The sequence below is a fragment of the Triturus cristatus genome, chromosome 8, assembly GCF_964204655.1.
Source record: "Triturus cristatus chromosome 8, aTriCri1.1, whole genome shotgun sequence".
Taxonomy (NCBI): domain Eukaryota; kingdom Metazoa; phylum Chordata; class Amphibia; order Caudata; family Salamandridae; genus Triturus; species Triturus cristatus.
The window spans coordinates 470,984,633-471,003,905 of NC_140591.1; the positions used below are offsets into that span (position 1 = coordinate 470,984,633).

Below are 19,273 nucleotides of genomic sequence, written 5' to 3' on the forward strand. Positions count from 1 at the left end.
TTTCATTCCACCTCCCCATACTACTCCTCCTGAGGTTCTAACTTTCGAACAGGCGGTCTACAATGACATAGAAAAACTTTCCCCAAAAAAACCTTTTATGAATATGACTAAAACTGAACAGGAATCCCTAATAGCGCTCCGTAATGACGACACCATCGTCATAAAAACCTGCCGATAAAGGAGGTGGGATAGTCATAATGGACAAAACATCCTATCAGGCTGAGTGTAGGAGACTCCTCGAAGATCGTAGCAATTATAAACCCCTCACCTCAGACCCTACTGTTGCACTGAAACAAGAAATTTCCAATCTTGTCAACAGCGCCGAGGAAAGAGGGTATATTTGCAAACAGGAGGCTAATTTCCTAACCAGCAATGAAGGTAAAATACCTTACTTTTATGTACTTCCTAAGATGCACAAAAATAAATCTCCGCCTCCAGGCAGACCCATCGTATCTGGGATAGGCTCTGTCCTCCAACCCCTTTCTGAATATAGTGACTTCTTCTTCAAACCCATGATACAGAAGACTTCCACATATCTGAGAGACATCAAAGATGTCCTCAATGTTTTAAAAGACATCAAGACTAATGAAGAAACTATCCTTGTCAGTTTCGACATAGAAAGCCTGTATACTAATATCCCTCAAGAGGCTACATTGGCAGTCTTAGCAAAAGCCCTGGAGAACGCCACTTGGGACCATAATGTCCCAAGAGATTTTGTCCTCAAATGCGCAGAACTCGCCCTAATGAAGAATTACTTTGAATTTGAAGGTCAACTTTACCTCCAAACAGGAGGTACATCTATGGGGAGCATATGTGCTCCTAGTGTAGCGGGCCTCTATGTTTTTGCTTTTGAGGAACTATTTATTCTCGGGACTAACAGACCCTTCTCCAAGTACCTCAAACTTTGGCGAAGGTATATAGATGATGTACTGGCAATCTGGCAAGGCCCAATGACAACATTGCAAGATTTCATCTTTTGGCTCAACACCTGTGACCCCCATCTAACATTTACACACAGCATTGATAAAACCACTATGATATTTTTAGATGTGGAAATCCACAATGAAAACAACAAACTTGAAACAAAAAGTTATACCAAGCCAACATCCAAAAACAATCTACTACAATATGATAGCTTTCACCCGAGAGCACTAAAAGAAAATCTACCCTATGGCCAGTTCCTTGGAATAAGAAGGAACTGTAGCAAACTGACAGACTACAAAACACAGGCCTCTTCTCTCTCCAAAAAGCTTTCAGAAAGAGGTTACCCTCAGCATATCTTGGACAAGGGCCAAAAACCGGCGAGAAACCAACCCCGAGATGCCCTATTAGAAGAAACCAGTAGACCGATACAGAAACCACCTCTCACCTGTGTGACAACCTATAATATTATGTCGAATCAGGTGACGAACACCATCAGAAAAAGATGGTCAATCCTAAACACTGGCAATTTGCAATGGGAGAAGCCTTTATTCTCAAACAAACGAGCAAGAAGTCTAAAGGACTCACTGGTTAACACTCGACCGAAGAAAATCACTGCAGTTGATGCAGCCACAGTCCTGACCTTTTGGGGACTACCGAAAGTTACAGGTCACTATCCCTGTGGGAACTGCTCAGTATGTCACCTCACTACACACACCAAAACACTGACACTGGAAAACAACAAGATCTGGACACAAAAAAAACATATCAATTGCAACAGTTGCAATGTAGTCTACCTCATAACATGCCCCTGTGATCTACGTTATGTAGGCATGACCCCTCGTAAAGTTAAACAACGCATAACAGAGCATCGTAGTACTATCCGATGCAAGAAAGCGACTACTAAATTGACTGAACATTTTATCAGCAATAACCACACTCCAAATGATATGATTTGGACTGTTATTGAATCTGTCGAAAGTCAGAATACACTCTTTGAAAAAGAACAAAGATGGGTGTACCGTCTGTCAACCCACATAACAGGGCTGAACGACAATATACCATGGAACTCAGTACTTAGTAGATGAATTTGGTTTCTGTTATCTCTTCTTTTCAGTTTATTGTTATAACACACACCAAGGTTTCAATTAGAATCCATTGTTACCTTTTCTCTGCAATATACCTCTTTACTGTAGAGCCCTTATTATTTACACTGGTTACTGAATTTTATGCTGAGCCCTATGACTCAGCAAACATCTGCAAATAAACACCTCTTTATTGCAGAACCCTTATCACTTTCACAAAATACAGAATATTACCTTGATCCCTATGACCCAATTAAACCACACCCCAAGTCACAAGGGCGGAAGCATTTTCTCTTAAATACCGACCGTGATAGACACAGCGCCAGCATTCGGTAACTGTGGGACCCCGAAGTAGGTGTGTAAACGGGCGTACCGGTGAGAGAACGTAAGTGCATCCCTACTCCAACTATAGAAGGGCCTTACAAGATCAAGGTAAGACAAATAAAGCTGAAAATGTTGTTTCCTTTTCTATCACAGCAATGGTTCAGATCCCACGCTCCCCACGGGAACCATGAGGCTTTATGTTTATCCTTTTTAACGTGAGTCCTTGAGCGCTCTTTATTTGTTTGTCTCTGTCTAAACTTTTACAAGTATATGCGCACTGCACTAGAAATGTTTGATAGAAGTGTGAATCATCACGTATGCCCTTCTTGTATTGCCAACAGACAGTCACAACTAATGCACGTGATACGAGAATATTAATAATAATTCTTTTCGCCAAATCAACAATGCATGCCCTATACATGGATTGAGACATGCAAAAACCACCCTCAACAACCCACAAAAGATTGCATGCAACGACTCACATTGCATATCGCATACCATAATAAGTGAGCGTGGAGAGTTAATGGGAATAATTCCAGTAGAAAGTTTCTTTTTTCGGATTTTACTTTTACAGATCCGAATCATCCTTCAAGAACGGCTTGAAGGCACAGCAAACTACTCTCTAATAAAGGTGTAGTACACAGAGGTTCAGGGTGTAGGTGCACCTTAGCGAGTGCAGACCCCCTGTTCCTCAAATTCCTGGTCCTGACGAAAACCTAAGAATTACTAGAAAGGTTGAAACATGTTGACCACACACACATATCAACACTGATATCACTGGCCATTAATACCAGTTACGATATCTATTCACAGGTTTTAATCGTGCCAAGTGGCTTCATATTAAATTATTAGGAAGCACACCGCTGACACTTTTAATATATCACTTTTATTTTTCATCATTCACGTTTTCTCTCACCTACACACACGAAAACCGCTCCGCTGGAATTCCAGGCATCGAAGCACACCCTGACGGCATTCGGCGGTCAGGCTGGGACCCAGATGATGAAGCATGTCACCAACCAGGTTGGTGAGTGATGGGTCTTTTTCCAAATAGGAAATTCTTCTGCCCTGAATTATTCCTTTCTCTATCTCTCCCCCTTCTTTTTGATTGAATATTTTTCGACTGCATCTCTCTCCCTCCTTTGTTTTACACTCAAAAGTATGCCCAGACATTTTTGGCAAAAACGACTTTCAAACGCGAAAGAAAATGTGTTTTTTTTTAAAAAAATAATAATAATGGAAAGAAGTGATGTTAGGATTGTTTTTATGCAAATAAGTGAGCTGGGTATATTGGGAACTTTTCAAAGGAAACTAAGATGGAAATTGTCAGTATTGTTTGGCAGTGTTTACACAGCTACACCCAGATTATAAAACGATTGCAAACATAACAATAGTACACAAGAAGCCACATTTCTCATAAATTTATAAAATATAAAATACATTCGAAATTCAGCAAGGGGTACTTTCCTTTCCCTACAAAGTATCCTAATACAATTCCAAAAAAATGCTAAATAATAATGAAGGGACCCAAGAGACCACTAGTTTTATTTTTGTCCTAAAGACCGATGTGATAGGCTCACTGATCATGTCCCTTTTACTAAGTGTATTGGCGTTGTTTTATTTATACATTTTGCAATACGATGCTTACTTTTTTTTTGTCTTATCTGTTTTATGACTATAATTGTTTTTTATCAGTACATTCTAATAAATTACAATGTATTTATTGATAAGCCCCTACGAGACTCCAGATATTGTGTCTGTATTATTTATCCCGAAAGTGCGTTTTTTCTGATTGCGGAAATCCCCTAATGATGTGGCTTATTGTTTCAACCCAGCTCCAAGCTGAGCCCCATGGGGCAGATTTACAAGCCCCTTGCGTGACTTTTGCGCTGCAGTTGCGTCACTTTTTTGACGCAACAGCGGCGCAAACAATGCGGCCTCTTTACAACGTGACGCATCTAGGAAGATGCGTCACGTTGTAAAGCCTTGCGTCACATTATACCTGCGTCAAGTATAATGTATGCAGGGGGGGTGTTCCCACGCAGGAAGGCCTCGTAAAAGTGACTCAGTGAAATCTACAAGATTTCACTGAACCACTTTTAGGACGCCACTGCGTCAAAACCTTACGCCTGCTTCAAGCAGGCGTAAGTAGTGACGCAGTGTAGTGGGAATAGGCCTCAACACGCATTGCTGGAGTTGCGTCGTGCTTGCGAAACGACTCCAGCAATGCGTGACTTTTCCGCCAACAGATGCGCTTGAATTTCTGATGCATCTGTCAGTCCTTGCGCCATAGTGTGCCGTATTGTAAATACGGCGCATCTATGGTGGCACAAGGGTTTCTAAGGGTGGTGCAGGGAAAGTGACGCATCTGTACAGATGCGTCACTTTCTTGTAAATCTGCCCCCTTGTGTTTTGTGTTCTTTGTATTATATGTGTATTGCATTTGTTTATTTACTTTTATGGTTGCAAATGCCGAATAAAGTATTGGACGATGACACAAGAAGCTATATTTCTCATAAATGTATTAAATATAAAACACGTTCAGAGAGGGGACTTTCTTTTCCCTACAAAGTTTCCTAGTACAATCCCCACAAAATGCTGAATAATATTGAAATGGTTACAGTTCAATGTGTTTACCTCATCATGTAACTGTTTACATCAATGCTAATGTAGAATCAAAATGATTATTAATTGATGTGGCTGGTTTTAGAGTCATGATTCATATACGTATTTTAACTCTAATCTCTGTATTTATTTACATTTTTGTACAGTGCTCTGTTGTCATCTTGCTATAACATCACAGTATGTTTGTACAGAAATCAAAGCAATGACACATAATATACAGTAGTCAGTGGAAGATGGATCTTAATATGGAGGTATTTTGGTAAAGTGCTGACTTGGGGTTCCATGGAGTTCCATTTTGGGACCCTATACTTCCAGGGATCGACAGCTGTGTTTTAGCCCCTTGAATGGATGTTGTGTGACATCGAATTTTTCAAGGCACAACAAAGTTCCTTGTGGGAGTATAATGTGGGACCAGTATTTTTAGCTGGGTCAGGGCTTTATTCAGTAACCCCTTTGAGATAATGCACAATGTTTATATTTGATCCTGGTATTTACCGAGAGACAGTGTAGTGTTTCAAGGATGGTTTGATTCGGTCACACTTTGACAGGTTTATGCACATATTAGCAACTTTGAAAGTGTTGAAGATTGCTCATTTGTTTGGGTGGGTCACATAGATGCTGTTATAATAATCTATGCACCCCTTGATCAGCCAGGGAGGGAGGCTTGTTTTGGGGCATGGAGAGTTGCAAGTTGACATCCTTCACAAAAGGGTGTATTAAATAAAAGTTTAAAAGAAAAATGATTCACACATGTATGACTTTTAGGGTAGTGGATGGTGTAAGAGTGCTAGGCTAGCAGGCCATTTCAACAGGACAGACGTAGAGACATGCCCTACTGCCACTAGAATTAACATTTTCCCTGTTTATGGACATGACGCTTTTCTATTAGCCAATGTATCTGATCTAGGGGGTTATTCATTTTTTAAAACACAAGGGGGTTATTTACAAAGGTTTTCTCTGGGTGCTCTATTGGTGCAAAGCAACACAAAACATTGCATCCATTTACCTACCATTGTAAGAGCCCATGTGGTCCACTGCGGTAGTGCCCAGCCTGCCCGAACACTTGCACAACTCTTAGTAAATAACCCACTCTGAGTAATGTACTTGATGGATACAGATTTGGGTGTCTTCTGTGTACATCTGGGAAATGGATTTTGTGATGGGCCAACAGATGTGACAAGGGACACATGCAAGAAGTTACATACTATCCTGGACAGTGCAGAACCTTGGGGACACCGTGTACTGCAGTCTGTGACAGGCAGAATCTGAAAATCCCGGGTGTAGATGAGTATGATTGTAAATTACTTTAATATCTTTGCTCCTGCTTCTTGTATCTTAGGCCTGCCCTCATCGAAGCTTGTATTTTTACACCATGAGGCATCGCAGTAGCCCCCTTCTTTGGAAAACCTCTTGTTTCTTCCAGCCAAAGTCCTCCATCTGCTTCCCTAGTCTCAATTTCGTTTGATGTTGTTATTTTTCCATAGTGGTGGTGCTGTCTTCTCAAATGCCCATCCTTTACATATCTAAATTAAATATTAAAGGCTTGATTTAGAAGGTGGCAGTAACTGGAAAATCCACAACAGTGTGGAATCTACACCCTCCTCTCCGATGGGTTAACCACTGAACAAGAAAGATGGGTAGCCATCTGTGACTTTTCAGACTTCACCACACGCTCTGCCAAGGTTCAGTGTGTTCAAGAGCTCTGAAGCAATCAGATCTTTGTATGCTATTTAAAAACAACTAATAAAATCCAGGGCATAGAATGAACTTCAAGGATTGCGTTCCCTTCATCAATATTTTTGGCCACAATTTCAAATATGCATAATGCATATTAAATGTAACAGAACCCTAATGTTCCCATCGTTGGATTGAGCTCCGCCAAAAGACATACATCTTTCCTGCTTGTGACACCTCATCTGGGCGTAGAGACTCTATTTTAGTCAGGGTCAAAGGTTAGACGTCAAAACATGAATCTCTGCGGCCCAGGGCACGGCCCGATACTGAAGGGGACTTTTCGGTGATGGCTTCTCTGGGGCGAAGACTTCCGGGCTGTGGCAGGAAAGTCCCCCGGTTTAGCCTCCAGTGACTAGCGTGCGCATTTTTGTGGTTAAGCTGTCAAGTGGCGGCTTTGACTGCAGATGAAATAATGGCTCCAGATGTGTCTCACAGGCCACTGACTCCAGTAAAAAACTGATTGTGAACCTCCTTGGATGGACATCAAAGATAAATAAAAATATGCAACAAAACATTTAGTGACAGAGAGCTTTGATGTTGTCTATATATAAATGAAAAAGAACTCAAAGAAACTTCTTTGACGCTCTGATTTGTCTCTCATTCGTGCCGAAGTCAGAGCCGCCATTAATGTTGCTACTTAAATCTGTAGATTTATTTTTCTGAGCTGGTATAGCGAGTTTGTGTCAGACGCTAGCAAACCCACAACAAGATTTACAAGCTGAGACTGACTTATGGATCTCGGAAAAAATACAGTATCCATTATTATCTGTTCTTACAGCATGTTCGGGTCTCTCAACAGCTGTAGCTTTCATTTTGTGTTTTTTATGTCATATTCCGTTGTTCCCAAGTCCTTGGGCCCTATCACGTGACTTTGTTCACTGACAAGTCCATGGGCCCTCTCAAGTAGGTTAGGACACAGAGCCAGAGTCATCAATAATTTACACAACGAAACGCAGCAGGGCAACTTGCTGCGCTGCTTGAAAGGGAGAGGACAGCAATGCGCCATGTTTAGCAATATATGGCCCATTCCTGCTGTCTGCCTGCACTGCAACACAATCTGCTGCCTAGCGCCAACGCAGGCAGCCTTGCATCATGGTTAACGTGCCTGCATTGCAGGCAGCATTGTTTTTGCGCTGGGAACACCCACGCTCCACCCGCGGAACGCCTTCGCAGGGCAGAATAACGCAAGGCAGTGACGTGTGCTGCTTTGCATTACTCCAGATTCACCAAGCAATTCAGAGTCACGCAAAGAGCCCTTGCGCTGCTTGATAAATCTGACTTAGAGATTGCGTTGAAAACACAGCATCACGAATAAACAACAGAATACATCGCCACCACAAAATATACTACAAAACCAATATGCACAATCGTTCTTGTTACACATTACCACCTGCAGAATCCAGTTTTCAGAATGTGGTAAAACGTGTTTAGAGTAAGCACTGCCTTAACTTACCACAAAGTCTATAAAATGGCACCAATCAAAAATGTTTTGTGATCCGTCCACATGGGTTTTGTTCAGGGCATCAGGGGCGAACTTGCTAGGGATCTAAGCAGAAGTGGCAGTGAATAGTTTTTGCACAGCTGAGAAATCTGTTAAAGTTTAATTTGATCAAATTGTATTTCCAAACCACTATCCTGTTCAAAGGAATCTTTCCAAATATGTATTCACATATATAATTTTATCTTTGAAAGTTAATTTCTTTTTTGAAATCTCCAAATAAATCAATCAGTTTTGCCCACAGGGCATAGCACTCATCATGGCTGTTGTCTGATGTGATTGGAGGTGGATTCTCTATGACCATTGTGTTAAGTCGAAACCAATTAATTAATTGAAGTGTGTCCCTGATGGAGGGTAAATCATGAAGCACGTTTGGGGAAATATTATGATTTATTCATTGCAACAATTGAATTGACTTTCAAAGATGACATTTTATTTACATATTTTGAATAAAAAATTGGAAAAGACTCTTCTTCAATCGGGATAGTAGTCTTGGAATATATTTTGCCTTTGGTGTTGCAGAAGTGGCGTAAGGTATAAGAGAAGCACCGAAAAAGATGAAATTGATGATTAAAGGAGAGGACGGCTGATTTCTAAATTATAAATGTAAAGGCTTATGTAACTGCAAAATCTGCCTTACTAAAAGCTGTTAAAAATTGTTATGATGTCCCTCGGTGGTTTGATTCTATATCAAACAGGCAGTTATGAAGTGGAGGAGGGTGGGCGCACACTGCCGCACATCCCAGCACTCAGTTTGCCCCGATGCATCATAGTAAATGCGTGTTTCAGGACAGTCGTCCTTCTTCAGTAGTGAGCAACATATTCTTTTTGGGGGTGCTGGAAATGCTGCCCTAAGTCTTCTCAGGTCTCAGTACCATTCGCTGGGCGCAGGTGCATTAACCAGAGCTCGTCAGCTCATTAGATCAAGGGAGCCTTTTCAAACAGGAGGAGGGTGGGCGCACACTGCCTCTCATCTCAGTCTACCCCGATTCATCATAGTAAATGCAGTGCATGATAACACTTACTTCGGTGACAGGCTTTAGTTTTTTACCCTTGTTGGTGCAGCCAGTGCTGTGTATCTCTGGACACGTGTTCCAGGATAGCTGTCCTTCTTCAGTAGAGAGCAACACTGCATGTGGAGAAGGATTTTAGGGCTTTGCCAATTGTGCTGCCTTCCAAATGGAGGAGAACCGTTTTTGTAGGCGACTCCTCCAGTACCTCCTTTGACCCCACAATGTATATGTCCTAAAGAATTATGGTCCCCCTATCTAGAAGATCGTATTAAGTTGGACCCAATTGCTTTGGGGCTTTCAGTTTGGCTTAACCCTGAAACTAATCTGAATCATCGAGTTATGAAAGATTGCCTGGCCTGCAAACAGGGCCTGAGCATACCCTGGCTTGCCTGCATTCCTAAAACAATTGTGGGGCTCGTGCAGACATCTCTGTTTGATAATTCAGCACTTGTTGATGTGGAAAATAAAAAAACAGGGTAAGCATACATTCCTGGAGCGTAAGTGCCTTTCTAGGTAAATTGTGGAATACAGTCAACCGTGCACAAATACATGTTTACTTAAAAACCTGTTTTGCACTAGAATTCTATCTTTCCATTTCACAAGGTCAACGGGAGAGGTCGCTGCTCTTCTGCTTCAGGGCAGTAACAGTCATCCTCATGCTCTGTTTTTTGCTAGGTTAGCAAAAAGATTTAACAACTAGTACTTGCCTATTTGATGGCGTGTCTCCACGGTCTTTGTGGCACTTTGGCTTCTTTTGTTTTTAGTTAAAAAAATTATTATTGAGGAAAGATAACTTATGTATTGTAGAGTAACATTACGATTTTTACTGTTATTAAATGATGAGGAATTACTGTTTTGTATGTGGGTCCTTCCTAAAGCCAATTATACATTCAAGAAATACTATGCTCTGGTAATTTATTGATGCTGGATCCTACATTTGTGACGTTGAGTGTTTATGTTACATTTTCTATGTATGATTGTTTAAATTCGTATGCGCATTGTAGGTATTTCTGAAGCTCAAATAAAGTTTGATTTGATTTGATTTGAATTTATAAATGTTTATTCTGGGAACTTTTTGCATATTTTTTTCAGCTTTGCATTCCCAGGTCATATAAGAAGAAAAATGCAAATGTCCAAATGCTCATTTCTTTATACTAGTAAATGCACACTGATGGTCCATTGCAAGTGCTCCCCGTGACTTGAATTACTATTAGATGGAGTAATCGTGCAACGTCATGTGACCCCTAACCAAGCTGTGCTTGGCATAACGCATAGCTCTTGTGCTCACCTGCACAGTCTCTCAATGACGTCTGTTACCTGGGCCCATATGTTTCTAAATCAGAACTTTCTAGAAACTGTACTGACAGAAAGAAAGTAGTCGGACGCATTTCACACAACACTGTTGTTCATTTCTTTTCACTGGAGCAGACTTGCCAACAATAATGGCACCACTGTGTGTTACACAGTATCATCTTTTTTCACACAGTCACCAGGTGAGGAGACAATAGTGGCAGACAATGTGAGTTGAACACCCCTGCAGAGAGCGTTCCCAACTCAAATTGAGTAGAGGCTGAGCACAGCTATGCCCATCTGGGTGTTTCAACCTCCACAGGGCATCAGAAACAGAGATGGCTGTAAACAAGTCGAGTGCAATCTAAATAAGTAATTAAATTGAATAGAATAAACTGATTGCACATACATAAAAGACTATAATTTAAGAGAATAAGGGTAGAATATTACGATTTTGCTCCAGCAAAAATTGAATTAAACTTTAATCGTATCAATACAGACATGTGTGTTTCCCTAATATCTACAGAACAAGAGGGCAGAAGGAAAAAAATAGCCCCATACAGAGAAAAAGAAGCAGAGAAAAGAGGAAAGAAAAGTCCACTGTATTGAAGAACGATAGCCGATAATTAAAGAAGGCGGTTGTGCATGTACTCAACAAATGAATGGGAAGGTAAGCTTAAAAGTTTAGTCACGAGTATTGACAAATAAATAGAGGAAAATTTAAATAAGATTCTAATAATAAGTATGTATCCCCTATAGGCGTAAAGGCTGTTTGGACGCCAAGAACTTGAGATATGACAAATAGTTATTCATAATTGAAATCAAAAGGGTGAATATCGAGAAAAAACATCCTCTGAATGGATCTTTTAGTTGAATGTAAGTCTTATTGCAAACTTTGTAGATCGAACACAAAAGAGGGGCCAAGAATAGTACACCTAAACAGGTCCCCTGTATGAGAGAAAGAGAAGGAAATGGATGGATTGTTGAGAAAAAGAAAGGGAAAACAGTTTATATCAACTCACAGGTACGCTGTCTTGAATTAAGAACAGGCATGTCACGTACCAATTTAGCAACATTGGATGATGGGTAACATAGAACCACACAGTAGACAATAATCATTTAACCTATATAAGTTAAGATTCTGGTTAATATGCAGACTAAATATTGGGAAAAATGAACTTGGTAAGATTATGAAATGGATGTGGATGAGTTAAGAAAGTTGGTGAGTTGATTACAAACACAATAGCGAGAATGGTTGTAAATAATAGTACTAGGCATTGGATGTATTGAGCCTGTTGATGCAATTATTCTTCCTGGGTCCTCAATTTTTAAATATGTTTTTATCAATACATTTTAGATTAATTGATTGCCTTTAATACTTTGTCCTGAAGAAGGTGGGGTAAACCAGCTCCATACCACCAAAACGCTGCGTTTGAAACTTGTGATATAAAACTTTTTTTAAACGAATTCCTTTGCGCGCACTGCATCGCAAAATGCGATGCAGCGCGCGCAACAAAATTAGTTTTATTTATTTAAATGTGTACTTACCTCCGTTCATCCATATTCCGGTATTTACATTTCCCCACCCTGCCCCTCCCCCGCCTCACTGCCCCACCGAACTCCCTCCACGGACCGCTACTGAGTAGAGATGTCTTCTCTGTGGGTGTGCCAACCCTCCCTTGCACAGCAGTCCTCAATCAGCGGCACCACTCAATCGCAGAAGAGGCTCAGGTAGGCCGCAGCCTGCCACCAGCATCGCAGTCATCCAGTGGATGAACCACTCTTCATGGGATGGAGAGCACCACTCCCTCACAGTTCTTTGATCATGGTGCGACCGTTGCCTTCCCCGGGGAGCCCTAGATCACACACTCACAGGGCCCAGTCCTAGACCGCCGTCAGCCACACTGGGATGTGAGGATTAATTCCGGACTGCTATCCCGGCCGGTGGAGCCTCCCTAGAAGGGGCCATCTTGCGGTGCAGCTCTCAAGCGCCCCCAACATTTTATTATATTGATTTTATTTCTAACATTTTTTAAATGATATATTGAGAAATTGTAACAATGAGTAGTAGTGAGAAAAAAAGTAAAAACAAAATGGAAGTAGTTGTGAAAAGGGCTTGGGCTAGATGAGTCGCCCTAAACAGGCAATTGTCAAGGGGACATTCAATAACCTAGTGCTTTAAATAATTTTCAGTGTGTAAGTGGTCTGCGCAGATGAATTTGATGATCATACATTGGCCAATGGGTATTTCAGATCCTATGGGGCACTTTATGTAACAAGATTCAAGAACGAGATTACTCATACTTTGTTGTACCTATTGCAATGTTTACTGCATTACATTCAGTTGCGTATTACGTGTTGACCAATTTCTACTATTTTGGTTAAAAGCGATAGATTGTTCATTTTGTAGATAGAAGTGAAACAATTGTTTGTATTGATACATTTTCTTTCTTTTAGTTGTTTAATTTATGTATGTATTTTTGTTGCAGTGGCATACCAATTACTCGAAACACAATAACTAAACTATTTAAAAAAGGACTAAGAAAAAACAAAAAAATATAAAGTAACATAACTAAATAAGTGAATGGTAAACATTTCATACTTAACCTATAAACGTAATCATATTAACCTTGACCCACATTTTCAAATATTTTTACAGAGAGGTTGTCTTTCCCGTCCCCTTTTCTAAACAATAAAATACATCCATTATTTCACCCAGCCACAGATGAATGTTTGGGGGTGTAGGTTCCTCCCAGTTTTGGACAATTACAATTCTGCCCACTATTATCACCATGAAAAGTTACTCATCGAGAGGTCACCCCTATCACTATATGCAGTGCTGTAGATGTCGTGGAATATGTGATGCTACAACGCGATCAAATAGATCGCGGTATGTAACATCGCAGTTTTTACAACGCAAGTCGTTACAACGACTTGCGTTGGAGGGCGCTGGACTTAGGAATAGTAAGATTTACTATTCCAACACCAGTCTACGTACAGTAGGGAAGGTGTTGGAATAGTAAATCTTACTATTCTTTAGGTTATAGCACCCTCCAGTGGTGCAAGTGGATGTAACGCTTGCGTTGTAATGGCAGCATTCTAAATGCATTGCGGTGTAATCACCGCAATGTAAACGATGCTTCCCATGTCGTGTTGCCATACAAAAAATTGCCTTGGAAAATGATTCAAAAAATGTATTCCAGTTCCCAGGTTTGTGCAAGAGGTCCACCTTTAGATGCAATCTCTTCCTTCATCCCCTTCACACAATGGGCACACTCCCCAATGGAGACATCCTCTTATCAACCCTAAGAGTTGACATAAAAATCAAATATAGCTTTATAATTTGATTTTGAAATTGAACTATTAATGACAATTGAAGCCTTATACTAACCATTTTCAAAAATATTGCATATAGGATGTCCTTATTTAGTTAAATTGACAATTTTTGACCCCACCTGAACGGTCTCCATAGAAACGTAATACATTTCCCATATAAGGAACAACCTAAGTTGTATACAGAAGAGGGGTATACATCCCGTTGGCATTGCGGTCTCATACAGTATTCCCTTAGCTGCAGATAATTACAAAAATGTTGCTTAGTGATTTCAAATTCTGTATGTACATGTGGAAAAGAGCAGAAACCCTGAACATCGAACAGTTAATATACAAATAACAGTTTACAGCTTGCATACATTTCATTATTTTTCGACGTGCAAAATACCTATAAAGTAGGGGAAGTGCTTAATTTGTAAAAAAAAAAATGACTCTGCTCACAGTTTCGCTCAGAAGCCCATGGCTGACACTATCAAATGCAAGTGTTGTGTATGCAACGCTGCAAAATATTGATTCCACCCCATGCTCCTTTAAATCACACCAGGCTCTTTCTGCCCTTTTATCTCACTCTTGCAGGTTCTGTTTTCATCCCAGCTTTCTTTCTGTCTCACAGGCTTTCCTTATTTTTCTTTCTTCTTTTACCAATTTTAGGTTTTTGCCCAATGCTTAATTTGTAAAATATTAAGTGCAGGTGCTCACATTTTTTAGGAGGCCACACCCACCTTCCCGGCCCGCCTACTTCCTCCAGTGGCCCCACCCACCTCCTTTAATGGCTCCACCCACATCCACAAGCCTCAACACATCAGAGCCACCTCCTCACTACTTGAGTTCTTCAAGAAGCTGAAGACCTGGCTCTTCAAATAAGCACCTCTGGGACCTCACACCTACACACCTGCCCAAGCACCTTTATACCCTCTCGGGTGTTTAGTGCACTATATAAATCAATATAATATAACATAATATAACAAATGGACAACAACTCAAAAGTGAACTCAAGTTAGAGATTGTGTGTACGTCTCAAAATGCATCTTTTGGAAAGGTCATTTTAGGACCTGAGGCAAGTTTGCAAACTAAAGAAAATGTGCTTGCACCGTGCTGTTTAAAAGAAAGGAAGTGTTGAAGGAAGGAAGGAATACATTAAAGAACGCAGAAACAAATGAAGGCAGGGAGGGGAGTACTGGAGTGAGGAAATTGTTATAGATTAAAAAAGGAGAAACTAAGAAAAGAATGTGTAAGGAAGAAATGAAGGGATAGAGGGAGAAAGGACGTGAACGATGTGTGATGGATTAATTGAAAAAGAAAGGAGGAAGAAAATCAGAAGGAAGGGTTGAGGATATGAAATGAAGAAATTAAAGAAGTGATGAAGGAAGGAGCAGGAAAAAAGAAAGTAAGAAACGAATTAAGGAAGAAGGAAATAATGCACCAAGGGAGGAAGGATGGGGAAAGAATGAGGATGTAAGGAAGCAAGAATGGAAAGAAGAACGGAGGCATGGCTGGAGGTGCTGAGGAAGAGAAAAAGGAAAGGAAAGGAAAAAGATGGTACGAAGGAAAGAAAGGAGGTCAAGGGCATGGATACGAGTATGAAAGGTACTGGGTCCAAGAGGGACAGAGGGAACAATGACAGTTTAATATTGCAAAGAAATTGATAAACAACATATTAAAATACATTTCTGTGGCCTTACCACACCATGTATGTTGTAAAGCACATATTCACCAGAGAGAGTCTTGACACCACATTAAAAATTTTGAAATCCAACTCAATGGCACTAATCTTAGCGACCTCAGAAAGATGAAAGACTGGGTGGCCACACCAAGATTTAGATTTATGACCCTAAGCTCAAAGTAGAGTTACAAAGGCCCATCATGAGCACACATGGTAAGCACTCTAACACCTGTCTCTAAAACGTACTGCTCTCCAACCCTCCTTTATCCTGCATTGCTCTTGGACCCCATTTCTAGCCTGTGCTGGTCTCCCACCCCTTAGAACCCTTCAGTGGTCTTGCCACTCCATTGCCTTAGGCCAGGCACTGTCCCCTATCTCCCTTTATACCCCGTGCTGCTCTCCCACCCCTCTGGACAATGCAGTATTCTCTTCCCTCCACCGCCCTAGACCTGGCAGTGTTCTCTATCCCTTTTAGACCCTGTGCTACTCTTTGCAGCATGCTAGTGTCCAGGGCCGTTTCTACCATTAGGCAAGCCTAGGCGACCGCCTAGGGTGACAAAAGGGCTAGGGCGGCAAAAGGGGGAAAAAATTGTAGCGCCTTCTATCATTCAACATCACCTGACGTCACGTTCGGTGCCACGGGCGGGGCCGTGCGCACCGTGTCTGTGCGGCCGCAGCGCCAGCGCCAGCATGGCTGCTCCTGCCATCAATCATGCGTGGTCAAAAGCCAGCGCTTGTTTCTCCGTGTCCTACCAAGCCTTTGTGCGTGAGACGGTCCATCTGGAAGTGTGGATGTGAAAGGTAACAGGCCAGAACCCCCTCGGCACCGGTGCTTGCTGCGCTCCATGAGATGCGTGCAGGGCCGTTTCTACCATTAGGCAAGCCTAGGCGACCGCCTAGGGTGACAAAAGGGCTAGGGCGGCAAAAGGGGGAAAAAATTGTAGCGCCTTCTATCATTCAACATCACCTGACGTCACGTTCGGTGCCACGGGCGGGGCCGTGCGCACCGTGTCTGTGCGGCCGCAGCGCCAGCGCCAGCATGGCTGCTCCTGCCATCAATCATGCGTGGTCAAAAGCCAGCGCTTGTTTCTCCGTGTCCTACCAAGCCTTTGTGCGTGAGACGGTCCATCTGGAAGTGTGGATGTGAAAGGTAACAGGCCAGAACCCCCTCGGCACCGGTGCTTGCTGCGCTCCATGAGATGCGTGGCTGTTTTATCCGTGTTCGTGAGGTGCGTGTAATGCCTCACGTGCTTCAGCTACGTCAAGTAGAAACAAAACTTTTGTACTAGTGAATTGGAATTTACGCAGGTTGTAAATCTGTGTGCGCAGCAAACCTTCATCTTGTGTGGCAGAAGCTTCCGACTTTACGAGTCTTCTGTATGTATATTTTATGCTCCTATCTGGACATTGTGTGATGTGAAGGGGGGTGGGGGGACCAAGGGGGTGGGGGGGGAGGCATTTGTGTTTGCACCCCCTTATGCTGTTGAGAGTGAGACCTCCTTTCTCACCACTGGTTTAGCAAAGTTGTCATGGGCTCTAATGCAAGCAAAGATAATCGTCCTCATTCCATGGTTTGGTAGTTTAAAAAACACACAGCTATGTTTGGGGTGTATTGGGCTCCTCTCGACCCTGACCTCCACCTGCCGTATTACAGATTGCTACATCCCTGGCTCTCACAGGCGTAGGCAGTCTAGACCATTTACGAACCTTGCTTTTAATGCCGCTGATGGGCCCAGGATCTTATTTTGCCTACCTAAGCACTGAAACTTCTCATCTGTGTACATCACACAAGGGACGGGAGGGGCATACTGACACGGACCCCTAGCTCTCAGCCAAGCATATTTACCCAACTCTTCATCCCCCCTGCCCGCCCTCTGCCCCCCGTGGAGCGGAGTCCAGTATGCGCAGATAACGCGCACCTTGCAGATGGCAAAGATCGTTCACTTGCGGACTCTCCTGGGCAGTTTCACTTCTCTGTCATTTGTTTTTCAAAGTTCTTGTGCTCCGGGTGGTGGGTGCCTGGGATGCTGTTGTTGGAGGAAGCCCTTCCTAAAACTTCAGAAATCGCCCCTCCTCAAGAAAAGGGCCTGAGTTTGTATAATGTGTGTGTCCATCGTGTCCATGCCCCCTCGAGATAAGTCACAGCCCCTAGTGTTAATATATTTACATGCATGCCGCGTGTCGACTCTGAACAGGGAAAGGCCAGGGTCCTCCTGGGATGCACAGCTGTGATTCGCAAGCCAAGCCTCTCAGCATCTATCTGGGGCTGAACACGGTACCCTGCCTTGCAGGGTAACCAAGATCTTGCTGTAGGTGGGGGATACTTGACCTGCAGATTACATCTCAGGAATTTACAATAGCCTTAAAATTATTTTTCTTGGAGTTGAATATGTCACCAGTCTCTGCAGCACGTGCATGCTCCCTTGTACCGGTCTCACTGGCACATATCTCTGCAGCAGGTACATTTACTCGACACGCTATACAATTCCAGATTATACGTGTCTGCAGCTGGTGTATTAGCCAGACAAGCAATATAACTGATCTTGAAACATATGAAGGGCTGATTAAGATTTCCCCAGCGGGGGCCCAGCCCGACGAGGTATCCTCGTGAGACCTTTAAGTGGGTTTGAAACTTATAACCTTCATTGTATCGCCTTTAAACTACTTTTTAACCTTCATTTCTTAAACTTATAGGCAAAATGAGTTGAGACTCCATGTGTACAGCCCATTGAAAGCAGATTACATTGGTGCAGTTATTAGCATTTTGTTTAGCCTATTACTCTGTTGAGAAATGCTAATTTTGTCGATCGGAAGGATACAAATCCTAGTTGGGGCCCCGAAAATTGGAAACTGAGTGTGCAGCTTAAGCTCTCCGATGTGTTAACTGGACTAACTGTGCGACCACAAAGAGGGACTCCCCTGTGCAATCTGTTATACCATTTGCATTTACGTGCACGGTGAACATATCAGAACAGACACCTGTCACTGTGTAAGATCTTCAGTACGGAAGGGTATTGCGCGAATCGAGGTTAAGTGGCTCTGTGGATGGGTCAGTTGCGTTGTAGAGACTCATCCTTGAGCTGGAGTTGGGGTGCTTTCCAAGTGCGCCGAGTGTTTTGGTTCTTGGAGAGTTGGATGAAATAATTAGCATCGGTGGTGGATCCCGGTCCCAGGCACATGTGACTCGCCCAGTCTCTGTGGTCAATGGTAACTTGATAACTATATCAATTTAATAGATTAGCTTTATACCTGTAGGACAGTACCAAAGAACTAGTGCATACACAGCTAAGAAAATACCTGTAATACAATACATATGAATCTGTATAACAATACTAATTAGCTATATGTCACATAATTGTATATCATCACCTACGGAACTGTATGAGTAGATGTAGCTACGGTAACTATGGATCTTTACTGTGTAACTATACTGTCTATGTACATTATAATTAACTGTATATTGATACTAACTATGCCACTATACTCCAACTCATTATACTCTGTGTAACTGTCGAACAACACAAACGATGTAACTATATTAGTTATGTGACAACAGTAAAAAAAAAAAAAATCAACATTGCTAGAGTAACTGTGTAAGGTAAATTACACAGGCTAAGCTGGCTTCAGTTATGGCAGTTGATGACCACTATCATGATGAAGTGTGCTGGAATATAGTTTGCAACTGCTGATGTGGCTTTTTGGATTTTTCTTTTATTCTCGGATATAGAGTGAGCCTGGTTAGGTCTGACCAAGATCAAATGATGTTAGTGAGGCAGCGACAAACAAT

General features: G+C 42.0%; 1 long non-coding RNA gene across 1 annotated transcript in view; it reads left to right on the plus strand.

Moving 5' to 3' along the window:
* The first annotated feature begins 2,337 nt into the window (after positions 1-2,337).
* The window catches only part of LOC146802358 (uncharacterized), a 205,447-nt gene continuing 188,511 nt past the window's right edge, over positions 2,338-19,273 (plus strand). The window contains exons 1-2 of the long non-coding RNA XR_014967379.1: positions 2,338-2,391; positions 2,484-2,545. This is a non-coding gene — a long non-coding RNA (uncharacterized LOC146802358). The remainder of the gene's footprint in view (positions 2,392-2,483; positions 2,546-19,273) is intronic.